The 15,988-nt window shown below is 45.8% G+C and overlaps 1 protein-coding gene across 4 annotated transcripts in view; it reads left to right on the top strand.

Moving 5' to 3' along the window:
- EPC2 (enhancer of polycomb 2) overlaps positions 1-15,988 on the top strand; it is a 250,165-nt gene that overhangs the window by 13,724 nt on the left and 220,453 nt on the right. For 2 of the 4 annotated variants that reach the window (XM_081580541.1, XM_081580543.1), the window contains exons 1-2: positions 11-108; positions 14,559-14,805. The gene's annotated coding sequence lies outside the window, so the exon portion shown is untranslated. Of the gene's footprint in view, positions 1-3; positions 836-3,691; positions 4,140-14,558; positions 14,806-15,988 lie in introns of those variants that run through there. The other 2 variants (XM_081580542.1, XM_081580544.1) reach the window with 2 other exon arrangements.

Raw genomic sequence — 15,988 nt, 5'->3', positions numbered from 1 at the left:
CTCTGTCTGAGGGATTCTCCAGGCAAGAATACTGGAGTGGGTTGCTGTCTCCTTCTCCAGGGGATCTTACCAACCCTGGGATCGAACCTATGTCTCTGATATTGGCAGGTGGATTCTTTACATCTGAGCCACTAGGGCTTCCTATAAGTGCCTAGCATGTAGTAGGTTTAATAGTTATTTGCTAAACTGAGTGTCCAGTTATGTTCAAAGAATTTTTTCAGCAGACTTTATTGCTGTTATTTCAGCAGTATTCCCTGATTAATGTAGTGGTTGACTATAAATCTTTACACATTTTGCTTTTCTACCATTTGCCAACCAAGTGTGAGCACATTGAATGTGTCATGAACATTTTTTATGAAGATTTTTCAAGTTTTTTTTTTTTTAAGGTACTGGGATATTTAAAGCTGATTTAACCAATCTAATTATCAAAAGTAGGCTTCCAGCCACTAACAACATAACTGCAACTTGAAATAAGCCATATAGAAATGTATTATGTGATGAGAGGAGCAGGCCCACCTTCAGGGCTGATAGATTGATTTGTTGGCTCACTAGTTGATTCAAACTGGTGTCAAGACCGATGCTGCAGTTGCAGGCATCCTGCTCAGACATGCCCAAGTCTAGAGGAAGGAGAGGGATGGATGGAAGGACCATCTCTCCTTGTGGCTCCCACACTGGAGCAATGAACAGTCTCAGAAGTCTGCTGATTTCCCTCTGACTTGGCCAGAGTTAGGAGACTGTACGGACATGTCAGGCTCCACCTCTGGGAGGGCACAGGCAGACGCCGTGTGAGATTGGCTCCAGACAGGAAACGGGTGGCTCATGAAAACCGGGTAAGGTGAGTTGAGTTAAAGAGTGGGACTCTTTACACAGGTGTGGGGAAGGCATGGAGAGACCAGAAAAATACCATGACCCCCAGGGCTTGTAACAATGGGGACACAATTACTGCCTGTTTTTAATTTCTGGAAGTTACTGTAACAAATGACTACAAACAAGTGGCTTAAAATGACAGAAATGTATTCGCTCATGGTTCTGGGGGCTAGAAGTTGGGGACTCCCTCCAGATGTTCTCAGGGAGTTCGGTCTTTGTCTCTTCCAGGCTCTGCTGACTGTGGCAGTCCTCGACTTGAGGCCGCATGGCTCCAGTTCTGCCTCTGTGGTCGCATTGCCTCCTCTCTTCTGTCTTTCAGACCCCTCCTCTCCTCTCTCTTGTAAGGACACGTCACTGGATTTAGGGTCCACTTGGATAATCCAGAGTTATCTCTGCTTCTCAAGATCCTTAACTTGATTACATCTGCAGACCCTTTTCCCAAATAAGTTAACATTTTCCATCTGGGAAAGAGGATGTGGATATTATTTGGCAGCTGCCATTCTGCCCACTGCATCACCCCAGGGCCTGCAGCAGGAGGGCAGGGAACACAGAGAATGCTGTGTGGAGTGGGCCTTCTAAGGGAGCCACAGGCTCCTAGAGAGAGACAAGGCCAGCCCAGTGGGAGGAAGCCAGGGGGATCAATGCCACAGCCTCACACTCCTGTCTCTCTTTGATCTCCTACTGGAGTCCCACACTAGTCAAACCCAACCAGAACTTTTGATGTTTTCCACAAAGGTCAGCCTCCCAGGGCCCAGAGTGAGGAAGAGAGAAGTGGGTTTGGGAAGGGCAAAGGGAAGATATGGATGGAGCATGATGAAGACAGCATTGAGGCTTCTGTAGGAAAGATGAAGGGGGAATAGTTGCTCTGAGGCAACTAGCCATGCCCACCAAGTTCCCAACTCCCTGGACGACAGCCCACTGACTTTCTGACACTCCCCACAGTTTAAAGGAAACACGTGCTACATTTAAGTAAGCAGTTACTGTCCTGTTTACAAAAGCAAGACACGTTGGTTACAGAAAATTTGAAACTTAGGGAAGATGTGAAGACAATAAACATTACCCACAATGCTTCTTTGTGGGGCTTCTCTCGTAGCTCAGTTGGTAAAGAATCTGCCTGCAATGCAGAAGAAGTTTGATCCCTGGGTTGGGAAGATCCCCTGGAAAAGGAAATGGCAACCCACTCCAGTATTCTTGCCTGGAGAATCCCATGGATAGAAGAGTCTGGCAGGTTACAGTCCATGGGATCACAAGAGTCAGACACAACTTAATGACTAAACCACCACAATGCTTCTACACAGAGCTAACCATTGTGGACACATTGGCGACTTCCAGTTACCACACTTCCAGAGTGTACATGTGTATTTCTGTGTGCTTTCAACAAAATAAGGGGAATCTGTGTGTGCTGTTTGTAATACAAGCTTTTTTTCACTTACAGATACATAATGAGAATTTCCCATGTACTTAAATAGTCTTAAAGAAGCAGTGTGGTTCAGTAATATGTAGCTATGTTGTATGTTCAGTGGCTATGTAGTATTCCACGATACGGCCATGCTCTCCTTGTCACCTGAGCTGGCGCTGGGCTGACCACTCAGCTTTGAGCTTCTTTGTCTTCCGTTCTCTCTCCTGCCACCACCTTCCCCAGAACTGTTTCTCCAGAGATTCTCATGTACCTACACAAACTCCTGTCTGAGGAGCACCCCTCTGGTGGAACCCCTTAACCAGGTGCATAACAATGAACTTAGGGCCTCCCCGTATTATCTTCATACCTCTCCCCACCCTTGCCAACTTCTCTGTTAGCTGTACCTTGCAGAAGTCTTCCTTAGTAGAATATTCACAGCTTAACATTACCCACTTTGTAGGTTTTTGCAGCTGACAGTTTCTCAATGTCCCAAAAGAGTCAGTTTTGGGAATTTGGGGGCAAGGCAAGAAACCCATGTCCCTCTGCTCTTGGTGAAATCCTAGACTTTTTAGGTTGAGGCCTGTCCCAAAGACCATTCCTTGAATTTAGGGAGATATCTCATGCCTGAGGCCTGAGAGGAGAGGAGGTAAATGAGACTTCTCAGGTGCCCCCACAAGCAGCCTTGGCATCTGTCTCCCTCCCTTTACAGACATCCCCCAGCCAAGGTGCAGCCTCCACCAGGACCAGCCACCTGTGTACTGTCCCCAGAGGTGTCCACAGCCGTCCAGTAAAGAGCTCAGATTTCACAGCCTTTTGTTACCAGAAGGTTTGAACAAACTCAGGACCCTGCACAGCTGGGAGTCATTAACCTGGAATCAAAGGGCAGCATCAAGGGGATTCGGGGCCTCAAACCCAGTCTTTGGGAGTTGATGAATCAGCCTCAAGGCAGAACTAAGGGGCCCCAGCTGGATGTTAACATATATCCTAAGCCATGGAGGATGGGCCGAGGGTCATCCCAGCTGCTTCATCTTTAGGATGAATAGCTGAGGGGGCTTTACAGAGATGGAGTGGTTTTCCCTTATCCATTGGTCCCTAGTCCTTCTGCTAGAGTCCAGGCTGTTGCCTTGTCTTAGAAACCTCACTGGGTTGCTCAAGAGGTCAAGAGAAGGCTGAGATAGGCTCCTGGCAAAATCAGGGTTGGTCAGGGGCTCTCGGGCAGAATCAACACTTCAGGCCACCAGCCAAATTGCACCTTCTGTTTCCCAGGGCTTATAGGGGAGCCTGTAAAGAATTCAGCTGACACATGATTAAAAGACACTTGCTCCTTAGAAGAAATGCTATAGCAAACCTAGATAGCATATTAAAAAGCAGAGACATCACTTTGCTGACAAAGGTCCATATAATCAAAGCTATGTTTTTTTCCAGTAGTCATGTACAGATATGAAAGTTGGACCAGAAGGAAGGCTGAGCACTGAAGAATTGATGCTTTTGAACAGTGGTGCTGGAGAAAATTCTTGAGAATCCCTTGGACTGCAAGGAGATTAAAGCAGTCAATCCTAAAGGAAATCAACCCTGAATATTCATTGGAAGAACTGATGCTGAAGCTCCAATACTTTGGCCACCTGATGCAAAGAGCTGACTCATTGGAAAAGATCCTAATGCTGGAAAAAATTGAGGGTAGGAGGAGAAGGGGGTGACAGAGGATGAGATGGTTGGATGGCAACCACTGACTCAATGGACATGAGTTTGAGTAAACTCTGGGAGATGATGAAGGACAGGGAAGCCTGGCGTGCTGCAGTCTATGGGGTCGCAAAGAGTTGGACAAGACTTAGCTATTGAACAAACAACAAAAAATGAAGAATTCAGATGACACGTAAGTTCAACACATTCAGTTCAACCTGTCTGTATTCTTAAGAAGACTAGGTGATTCTTGCCTCCACTGAAGTTACTCCGATGCTGGATTGGAGGGCCATTATAGTTCCATTTCCTCTTGGGAACACCTGGAGAGGCCTCCCTCCTCAGGCATGCAGGCCTGCCTTCTGATTCCCTCTCCAGCCCCTCTCCTCTACTCCCCAAGGCCATCCTGTCCCAGGATCTTTCCAGCAAACCCAGTCCCTCCCAGCCATGCTTAGAGGAATGTTCTCTCCACAGAGCCCGGCCTGAGAGGAGACACCAACTGCCCCCTTCCTCCTTGCCAGCTCTGAGCAGTCCTGAGCTCTGGAAGGGCTGCAGCAGCAGCCTCTGAGCCCCTTAGGTGGGAAAAGCTGGAAGGGCCAAGGATGTGCAGTTACAGACCAGACTTCCTGCCTCAGGTGCCCTCTGACCTTCGGTAATTACAGCTTCCGGAAGTGATTGGCTCCCCATCTAGAAAATGGAGATAATGAGCCCCAGCATCTCAGGGCTATTGAAGGTTTAATTGATTCATGGTGGTGATGTGCTTGGGAATCCTGGCCTGGAATCCAGCAGAGGCTACTGTCAACAAGGTAAGGGCACCCGAAGCAGCGTTGGGGTGAGGGAGCCGGCTGCGGCCTGGCCTCTTTCAGCCTCAAGTTCTTCTCAGCCCCAGGTTCGTCAAACTGTTCCTAAGTGTTCTGCTACCAGAACCCTCTGTGGGGCCAGGATGGTCTGTTCCTTCCCCCGACCTAGAGTGCCCTACCCCTAATTCCTAGTCTAGTTAATTCGAATCATACCTTGCTAAAACCCCACCTTGCTTTTGCTGCTGCTGCTAAGTCGCTTCAGTCGTGTCCGACTCCGTGCGACCCCATAGACGGCAGCCCACTAGGCTCCGCCGTCTCTGGGATTCTCAAGGCAAGAACACTGGAGTGGGTTGCCCTTTCCTTCTCCAATGCATGAAAATGAAAATTCAAAGTGAAGCCGCCCAGTCATGTCCGACTCTTTGAAACCCCATGGACTGCAGCCTACCAGGCTCCTCTGTCCATGGGATTTTCCAGGTAAGAGTGCTGGAGTGGGTTGCCATTGCCTTCTCCCACCTTGCTTTTAGGCCTTACTGTTTCTACCACGAGCCACACTTGATTTCATTTCTGTGAAGTCCTATAGACCAAATGCTTCTCAAGCTCTGAGGTACATGAGCTCTTGTCGAAAGGTAGATCCTGATCCAGAAGGTCTGGGGTGAGGCCTGAGAGTCTGCATTTGTAGGAGCAGTAGGACAGCGCTGATGCTGGTCTGAATGACACACTTTAAGGGCCAAGCCATGGATCTTACACCCTCTACCAGTGGTTTTCAATATCTTTTTAGTTGCATAGGCCTTTATTTTTTTTTCCAAAGGAGACCACTATTTCTTCAATTCAAACATATTAGTTCAAACTTAAAACCTTTACTCTTAAAGTCAGTCATTTAGGGGTTTGATAAATACAAAAATATGAAACTAAGTGATGTGGATGACAGTGTGTAGTCTCTGTCACTTTCAGCCTCCGAATTTGTTTCTTTATTTTGTCGAGAAAACCTTGATACATGCAAATAGTTAGAAATGGTTAAAACAAAATTTAAGTAATGACTTATCTGGAATTTTTAGGATATTCTTCATAGTGTGTAATCTTGTTAAGAAATTGTTCTCCTTTACAATCACTACACTAGGAAGACTTAGTCCAACTTCTCCACAAAAGCATTTAATTTGGCAGCACAAGTTAATCCTTTGCTGAGTACGATGTGTGAAAATTTAGTCTGTAATAATTTTCAGCAAATCTGTTGTTTTATTACTATTTTAAAGTGTAATTTTAAAACTGAAATTCAAATCAAGGAAATTGGAGAAGCCTGAAGCAGGTTTCTCAACCTTGGCCCTATTGCTGTTTTGGGCTGGATAAGCCTTTGTTGTTGGGGGGGTGGGGGAGGGGACGCTGTTCTGTGCCGTGTAGGATGATTGTCAGCCTCCTTACTCTCTGCCCTGGTGGCTCAGATGGTAAGCAATCTGCCTACAGTGCAGGAGACCTGGGTTCAGTCCCTGAGTAGGGAAGATCTCCTGGAGAAAGGAATGTTCTCCAGGGGAATTCTTGCCTGGAGAATCACATGGACAGAAGAGCCTGGTGGGCTACAATCCATTGGGTCAAAAAGGGTCAAAAAGGGTCAAATACACTGAGGGATTAACTCTTTCTATCTATGTATCTGTCTTCTACCCACTAGATGTCAGCACCACCTCCCCATGTGCCACACACCCCCACCCCCCCACCCCCCGCCTCGCCCAAAGTTGTGAGACTCAAAGAAACATCTCCTGACTGCCAAATGGCAAAATTTTGCCAAAGGGCATAATCATTCCAACCTTTGAGATCGATGGCCCCGGAGACACTAAGATACAATTTGAAAACTAAAGGGTTTGTAGCCTCCATTTGGCACTTTGCCCACCTGCCTTATGTTGTTAGGAGGCCCCCTGTGGCAACTCTGTAGCAGCTGTAAACTTGCCAGCAGGACCACGAAGGAAACTTCAGCAAACACTGTGAACAGTGACTTGCTTCCTGGCGATGATTGACAAATGTTTGTTTATTGATAGAGCTGTATGCATAGGCCCTGGTATCCTCATGTAGATATTTAGTGAGAAATCTGAGATAAGGAATGTAAACAAGTTTTGAAAGCATGAACATATTATAAAATAGATGAAGAGTCTAAGTGCACATATTTACTCCAACATCTCATCAGCCTATCCCCCTTATCCACCAAATATGAGCAATGAAAAATTCTTACTTCTGCCCTGAGATATTCTTTATTCTCATGGAGTGGTTTCATCTCTACCATTTATTAACTGTGAGGCTTTTAGAACATTTCTTAATCTCTTGTATCTTACTTTGTTCATCTGTAAACTAGGAATGATGCTATTCATTTCATAAGATCCCCTTTGGGGGATCAAAAGAGGTAATATAGGTAAAGTACTAAAGAAGTCACAAAAGAAACACCTAGTAAATGTCAATTGTTGGTTCTGCCTTTGGCATGCGTTTTTTTTTTCTTTTGGAGCGCTGAAGAATTGATGCTTTTGAACTGTGGTGTTGGAGAAGGCTCTTGAGAGTCCCTTGGACTTCAAGGAGATCCAACCAGTCCATCCTAAAGGAAATCAGTCCTGAATATTCATTGGAAGGACTGATGCTGAAGCTGAAACTCCAATACTTTGGCCACATGATGTGAAGAGCTGACTCATTTGAAGAGACCCTGATGCTGGGCAAGATTGAGGGCAGGAGGAGAAGGGGACGACAGAGGATGAGATGGTTGGATGGCATCACCGACTCAATGGACATGAGTTTGAGTAAACTCCAGGAGTTGGTGATGGACAGGGAGGCCTGGCATACTATAGTCCATGGGATCACAAAAAGTCAGACAATACTGAGTGACTGAACTGCACTGATAATTGCTTTGTAATGCTGTGTTTCTGGGTACAGCTTGAATCAGCTATAGGTATCCATATATCCCCTCTGTCTTGAGTCTCCCTCCCACACCCATCCCTCTCCTCTAGGTAACAACAGAGCACTGAGCTAAGCTCCCTGTGCTACACAGCAGCTTCCCACTAGCTAGCTATTTTACACATGTTAGTGTATATATGTCAGTTCTACTGTCCCAATTTGTCCCACCCTCTCCTTCCCCAGCTGTGTCCCCAAGTCTGTTCTCTTCATCTGTGTCTCTATTCCTGCCCTGCAAGTAAGTTCATCAGTACCATTTTTCTAGATTCCATATATATGTATTAATATGTGTTTGTTTTGCTCTTTCTGACTTCACTCTGCATGACAGACTCTAGATTCATCAACATTTCATGTATCTTTAAATATTCTTTCTCTAAAGAAGAGAGGTGGCAAAGACAATATGAAACAGCAGATAAGATAAATGTCTTCTCCATTCAGCTTTAGAAAGCATCTTTCACTAACTCCACTTCTGCTTATATATATACACACATTCCCCTACTCACCCAGCCCCTCCTCTCCATTCTGCATCCAAAAAGGAAGTTATCTTCCCACACTGTCTCTAGAATTGCCACCATCCTCTCAGCCACACAAACCAGAACCAGGGAGCCATCCTTTCTCTTACTGATAAGCTCTCCAAGTTCTACTAATTTCAGTTCTGAAAGGTGAATTTCCACCCCTGGAGTGGGTTAGTCATTCAGTTGTGTCTAATTCTTTGTGACCCCATGGACTGTAGCCTGCCAGGCTCCTCTGTCCATGGAATTCTCCAGGTAAGAATACTGGAGTAGGTTGCCATTCCTTTCTAGAGTCTTGCTTTAGCTCAAGCCTTCATCCGACCTACTCGAACTATTGCTGGGGATCTCGTTTTTTCCCATGTCCAGTAGTGGTCCCTTTGAAACCCTACTCCACTGTGTTTCCAACCTGACTCCCCTGCTCAACACCATTCAGTGATTAATCACAGCTTAGAAAGATCAGGTTCAAGCCCCCAGAAATGATACACAAAGTCCTAGCCTAGTGCCAGCTCTCAGCCTCATCTTCCTCCCCTTGCCCTCTACCACTGGTGTGTTCTACACAAACTGTATTTAGACTTTAGATTCCTCTTCCTCTTGTTTTGTATGTCTGTCTCCTTCCTACTTGTCTACCTAGAAACTCATCTTCATCCCTTGGTGGAACCCACATCAAGGCATTTTATAATGTACACTTACTAGGTACTCAATGACATGAAATATACTCAAATGACATGGAACTCCCTGCTCCTTTCCCTTCCATTCCTGAATATATGAAGTAGAGGATTAACACTCTTGTTTCATACTTACATCAGAAAATTTAACCAATAGAAAATTCTGCATTAAAAAAACACATATACATAACAAATGCTGAGTGTGTGGTCTGATGCCCTTAGGAGCCCAATCATGACTCCTGCACTGTTGACACTGCATTTTTTTCCTGGTTTGATATGGTGGGACTATGAGGTGTGTATTCACAGTTGTGGGCTCTCAGCTTCTCAGAAATCCTGTAAATGTTCTCGCTCTGGCTCTCGTGAGACCCTGGGTGATGTATCTTCTTTGCAATCTATAATGCACTCTGTCCCCAGGGGAGAAGCCCTCCTTTCTGTCCAAGAGGCATGTGGGAGGCACCCTTCACCCACCCCAGGGACCTGAAGCCTCCTGCTGCTTCTCTTTTTTACACTTTTCCAGCCCATCTTTTTTCCTCTCCTCTTCCTTCCCCATCTCCTGGGTCTTGTTTTTCCTCTACTTTTATATCTACCTGGAAAGATGGAAAACTTTCCGTCAAGAGAGATAAAAGCAGATGTTCTAAAATTGTCTACTAGCTAATGTGTACTGAGCACTTAATATATGCCTGGGACTGTGCTAAGAGCTTCATACGTGTTAACTCATCCAGTCCTCACAATAAGCCTGTGGGAGAGGAACTTTTGTTTCCCCTACCTTTATAAATGAGAAATCCTGGCACAGAAAGGTTAAGTCATTTCCCCAAGGCCACACAGCTGGCAGAGAGCAGAGTTAGAATTGGACCTTGACACATGACTCCAGGACCCACACTACTCTGGATCTTAGTTGCAGCACTTATTTCTTCCAGTGAGTCCTGCATCAGTATTATGGGCTATGTTTTAACATCCCACTTACCTGTCTACTCTGTAAGGCTTCCTGACCACCGCTTCTTCAAAGGAAAAACAAGCACAAACCCAAGGGACTTCCTTGGTGGTCCAATGGCCAAGATTCAATGCTCCCAACATGGGGGGAGAGGGAGGCAGATTTGTTCCTGGTCAGGGAGCTAGTAATAGATCCCACATGCTGCAACTAAAGATGCTGCAACAAAGATAGAAGATCCCTCGTGCTGCAGTTAAGACCCAGTGCATCCAAATAAATATTTTTTAAGAAATGTTTAAAAAACCCAAACCTGGAAAGAATAGAGAAAAAGGAAAACAGATAATCTGGTTCTTCCCATGCAGTTTCTGTATGTCCTGTCATCATCACATGTGCCACCCCTCAGTGGCAGAACCTTAGAATGCTGCCTTCTCAGTCATCTTTCTATCCTAAGTAAGCACACAGCTATTTGTCAGGATGGAGACATTTTCCTAGAAGTAGCCTGATTACAGAGTGATCTTCACCACCTCACTCCACCACAGCAGTTGGTCTTGTTTCATTTCTTCTGTGGACCAGCTGACTGACACCACAGACTGAACGAGATTGCTGGACCAGCATGGTAGAAAGGCTTCTGGTGAAAGAACATGGCAAATGAGGTAAAGGTTCAGAAAAGTGTTCAATAAAAATATCTGTGCCATGATGGAGCACAGTGCTCTGTCCTTATGTTGAACCAGAAGGCTTCCTAAGCCTCAGGGTGAGCATGTTTGCCGGACTGCAGTCATCCTCATGGATTAAAAGCATTTCTAAATGGAAAAAAAAGAGCTTTCTGGACTGCCATAGGTAATGTGCCCTTTGGGGCTAAGGTTGCTCAGACCTGGGTGTGAGCTGGTGAAAGTAGTGTGGGTGTATGTGTGAACACGCTGCCTGGGACACCTTGAGAATGTGTGGCAGTGTTTCTTGGCGTCGCCCCATCCTGGCTCTGTTAGTGCTAGTAGGTACAAAGTGTCTCTTCTGTGGGGCCAGCTTGATAAAGCTTTCTGAAAACATCCCCGTCCCAGTGCTCAGGAAAGGAGTCAGAGAATGATGCCAGGAAGAGAAGACAGGAAGAGGATCAGGACTGAGGAGCCCACAGAGAAAGAGCGATGAGGGGCCTGGGCAGGGCTCCACTCAGCTTGCGCTAATTCCTATAACTGCCTATTCCTGCCTTGAAATGCAAAGTTGTCTGTTGGAGGGAACGCACGCTTAATGGCTCAGCGTTTGGAAGAGAGGAGAGGAGACTTATGAGGAAATTGATTGTGAGGTCAATGGGATGCTGCATCGATCCTTCTTATAGTAAACAGGCCCTTTAATGACCTGAGGACTCTCAGGTGTATCAGTCCCTCCTACAAACCAGTCCTTCCCTGCGTGACAGGAAGTCAGGGACAGACAGAAGTAAATCTGTCCAGTCATCTCCTTCCATGCACTGGTTGGCACTCACAACACCCTACTTTCTGCCTGAGAGGAGAGAATTATGATACAAACCAGTGGGAGTCTCCTGCCAGTGCTTCTGGGGCCTGGACAGTGAGCACTGGGTAGGGAGAGGGTTGTGCAGGCTGATTGAGCAGATGTCTCTGAACATACCTGTGGCCTCCAGCTCCATCTGTGTGAGTGCCTGGCAGCAGGGGAATAGCAGCAGCAAGTCTTTATTTCCATTATTATTGTTCTTCTACTTGCCACTTGTCCCTACCCCAATGCTGACCTTAAAATGGGGCAAATTTTACATTTGCGTCTGTGGAAAATCTGGCTAAAATGTACACAGCTGCCTTCTAACTTTGTACTAGGCTCCCAAAACACAAGGGTTATCTTCCGATTCATTCACTGTCTTTAACTTTGTTTCTGGTCTCCTCTAAGTGTCTTTCTGGTGACTAATAGGCTGTAAAGGCACATTGAACAAGTTGAAGAGAATTGAAATATGAAGAAATGGTTTTGAGGTTGATGAAGCTTCCTTTTGGATAAATCTACCTTTTACTGTAGGCTACTAAAAATGTATTTTGAAAGGAAGATATTAATCCAGGTCCTGCTTGGGACATTGCCCTTAGTTTCTCTTTGCTGCTGCTGCTGCTAAGTCGCTTCAGTCGTGTCCGACTCTGTGCGACCCCATAGACGGCAGCCCACCAGGCCCCGCCGTCCCTGGGATTCTCCAGGTAAGAACACTGGAGTGGGTTGCCATTTCCTTCTCCAATGCATGAAAGTGAAAAGTGAAAGTGAAGTCACTCAGTCGTGTCCGACTCTTCACGACCCCATGGACTACAGCCTACCAGGCTCCTCTGTTCATGGGATTGTCCAGGTAAGAGTACTGGAGTGGGATGCCCTTGCCTTCTCCATAGTTTACCTTTGAGGAGACATTTAAGAGCAGAGTGGAAGGAGCGCCTTTATTTTCACTGCTGGTGGTTCAGTTCAGTTCAGTCGCTCAGTCGTGTCCGACTTTTTGCGACCCCATGGACTGCAGCACGCCAGGCTTCCCTGTCAATCACCAACTCCTGGAGCTTATTCAAACTCATGTCTCCTCAAACTCATGTCCATCTAGTTGGTGATGCCATCCAACCATCTCATCCTCTGTCATCCCCTTCTCCTCCTGCCTTCAATCTTTCCCAGCATCAGGGTCTTTTCCAACGGTGGTGGTTAGCTGTTTTGCTGATCACTTGGCAGGATGCTGTCAAGGATGCCACAAAAGGAAGAATAATCAGCGCAAAAGAGCAATGAGTAGGGTCCTCCGCTATCAGGCTCTATGAGAAACCTTGAGAAAAATGGAAAATGTCTGAGGCTGTGGAACTCCTGGCTTTGCTCCTCCTGCTGCTGTTGCCCTGAAGAGACAGCCATTAGCCAAGGATGCCAGGGGGTATTTCTGAGATTTCTCTGCAATCTTTTGTCATTCCCCATCCTCAACTGACCTCTGGCTTCTCAAGAATGCAATGGTTGGTGTCCACAAAAAAGCAGGTGGAACCAGCTTCTAAAACGTCCAGTTACCAGGATTGTAATTTGGGTTTCCTAGGAGACTGTGAGATGGAGACTTGCGTGCAGGTGGATTGTTGGAGTGTGCTCTCAGGAACAACACTGTGAGGGAGTGAGGGAAACAGAATGGATGGAGGGAGGACTGTAATGTAATGAACTACGATGGGGAGGCCTCTACTCTGAAGCTAGGAAGACCCTCTAGAGATGTCTCAAATTAAAGCAGGGGGGCCAGGCCTTTGGACCCTCATGTCAACTAGATCCCAGCTGACCAGAAAGGGGTATAACCTCGGGTGAGGTAGCTTCCTTCAGCCAAAGGCAGTTCTTGGGAAGAGGCTCAACTGAAAGCCGAGCCACTGGCAAACAGCTCTCCTCCAGAAGCTGAAGGAATAAGTACCTCAGTCCTGAAGAAGGATTCCAGGCCATACACCACGGCATCCAGCACAGTCCACCCCTTGGGAGTTCAGTCAGCCTTTTAGAATCATCAGTTCATCCCACTGGGAACACACACTTACTCTCCTCAAGTAGAGGAAACCTCCTTAAGTTTCCTTTGGGGAACTTAAAATAACGTTAGTGATACAAACCCCAGCTCCCACTGCTGTAGCTGGTCTTAACACAACTGATGCCCATCATATATTACCCATTCTTGACTTTCTTCAACCTCAGCTAGCACCTCTGCTAGTCTCTGTGGCTATCTTGTTGGGGGGAATCAGGAATCATCCTTGACGTTGCCAAGTTGGGGGGTGGGCGGTGAGGAGAGGAAAGGAAGTATTGGGAGTTTGGAATTAGCAGATGCAAACTATTAAGTATACGATAGATGAACAACGAAGTCCTACTGTATACCACAGGGAGCTATATTAGATATTCTGTGATAATAATGAAAAAGAATATGAAAAAGTATATACATATACATATATATGGGCTTCCCTGATGGCTTAGTGATAAAAAAATTCACCTGCTAATGCAAGAAATGTGGGAAACACAGGTTCGATCCCTGGGTCAGGAAGATTCCCTGGAGGAAGAAATGGCAACCCACTCCATTATTCTTGCCTGGGAAATCCCATGGACAGAAGAGCCTGCCAGGCTACAGTCCATGGACTCGCAAAGAGTCAAACACGACTTAGCTACTGAACAACAATAACATATGTGTGTGTGTGTTTGTGTGTGTGTGTAACTAAATCACTTTCCTTTCCAGCAGAAATTCACCCAACATTGCATCAACTGTACTTCAATAAAATTTTTTAAAATGGGCAGGAGGAGTATCAAGAGACACCCTGTGGGTTATCTGGGTGCCAAATATAACCTGCCTTGTCCCATTGTGTAAAAGCAGTCTACTTACTCCTGCTGATGAGGAGTAAATACTCTCCTACCAAGAGAGTAACACGTCTGCTTGTCTGCTGGCCTCTCTGCTGAAGGAGCCCTAGTGAACAGGTGGCAGTCATAGTTTAAAGCTGAGTGGGACTTTTTCTATGATTCCTGGTGGAAGAATTTCTCCCTCTGGGAATCAGGACCTCCAACCTGCAGAGATTCGCAGGAGCTATAAGCACAACCATCTTCTCCCATCCTTCCCCCTGCCCCTTGACTCCTGGATGCATGAATTCTACCTACTGGGGATACAACCCTCATAATGGTCATTATTTTAGGGTGCATCCTGGATCCTAGAAGATGGCATCTCAGTTTTGTCATCCTATTATTGAATCAGGTTGGCGAATTCTGGGTAGAATGGTATAGAATCATGGTCATGTGTCCACAGCATGCCTCCCTGGCTGTAAAATTAATCTCTTGGTCTCTTGTGTTACTATGCAGGATTCTGTGTTGACGGATGAAATATTCTGGAAGCCCTTGGACAGTGATGGTGAAAAAGAAAATCGAAACCTGTGACACGTGTCCATTCCAGTCAAGAGGAAGCACTGACCCTTGCAGAATGGGAGGAGTCCAATGTAACCAGCTTACCAGCAATTGATTGGTTGGTCCCACTTTATGGGGAATTCAGCATTGTTCCTGTTGCTAGTCTGTTAGACATTCAGCAGTGGCAGTAAATAGACCAGCCCTGGTGAGTAAGAATATAGATTACCTATTGTATTTTTTCTTGTTAACTAATCAGCTTCGGGGGTTGTTTATATTAGTTTTATTGTTTTCAGTTCATTAATTTCTCCTTAAATTTTTATTAATTCCTTTTTCTTGCTTTGCTTTATTTAATCTTGCTATTTTGTCATGACGGTTTTTTTCTTTTTTTTTTTCCTGATCTCCCTGGCCACGCTTCTTTTTCAGTCAGCATTCTCTCTTGAATGGCTTGTCACAGAAAGATCTTGGATCAGGTATCAGCCCCAAACTGCAGAGTCTGCTGCCCCAAAGGCCCAGAATGACTTCCCATCTTCCCTTCCCCTCCTAAATGGATATTCATTCCTGGCTATATGTCTTCGTCTTGCTATAATTCAGGAGACCAAACTATTGTCAGGAAGTCATTAAGGTACCTTGCTAGGATCAGAGACCTGTTGTACTTTTTGTGATTTGTATGTGTATGTTTTTCCTTGGCATCCTTGACTCTGCCCTTGGCTTAGAAGGATAGTAATAGAGAACATAATCTTGGACATTAGGGTCCAAGGAGTAGCTTCTCATGGATACCAACACATGGACCAGGGGCTGGTCTGGATTGTCCTGTTGTTGTCCAGAAACTGTTCAAGTTTCTGCAGTTCAGCTAGGGAGGGGGTTTCCTTCAACCTGCCTAAACCTCAGTTCCCTGTTTCTGTAAAATGTCCTGGCTGGTGCACTGTGTGAACTGGATGAAAAACCTTCCAGTAGCATTTGGCACATAGTACTTCCTCAATAAGTATTTGTTGAAAGGACATTATTGTAGTAACAGGCTCTCTACATGACTCTCAAGTCTTCCTGAGGGCAGTTAGTCATCTTAGTCACCTCATCTTCCACCCGAACACTGAATATACACAATAAATGCTTGTGCAGGCTAACTGATTGATGTCTATGGGGGAAAATCTGGTATCCCTGAAACGTGCCCAGATGTGAATTTTATAATGCAGCCCTCTGCATGGGTGTAGTTAGCGGGAGGCATCTTACTCAAACACAACCTGCATACAGCAGCACTTAATGATGCTGCCACTTATCGGGAATCCCACCACAGTCTCATTTGGCCTGGCCAGCCCAGGTAGGTTTGCCTATGAGGCCAACAGTGTGCAAGATGCAGTTTTAATTTTAATTGTCAAAACTTTGAAGTAACC

The sequence above is a fragment of the Giraffa tippelskirchi genome, chromosome 3 (assembly GCF_054371585.1).
Source record: "Giraffa tippelskirchi isolate mGirTip1 chromosome 3, T2T-mGirTip1v1.2.pri, whole genome shotgun sequence".
In the NCBI taxonomy this organism is placed as follows: domain Eukaryota; kingdom Metazoa; phylum Chordata; class Mammalia; order Artiodactyla; family Giraffidae; genus Giraffa; species Giraffa tippelskirchi.
This window is presented reverse-complemented; position numbering and strand designations above follow the sequence as displayed.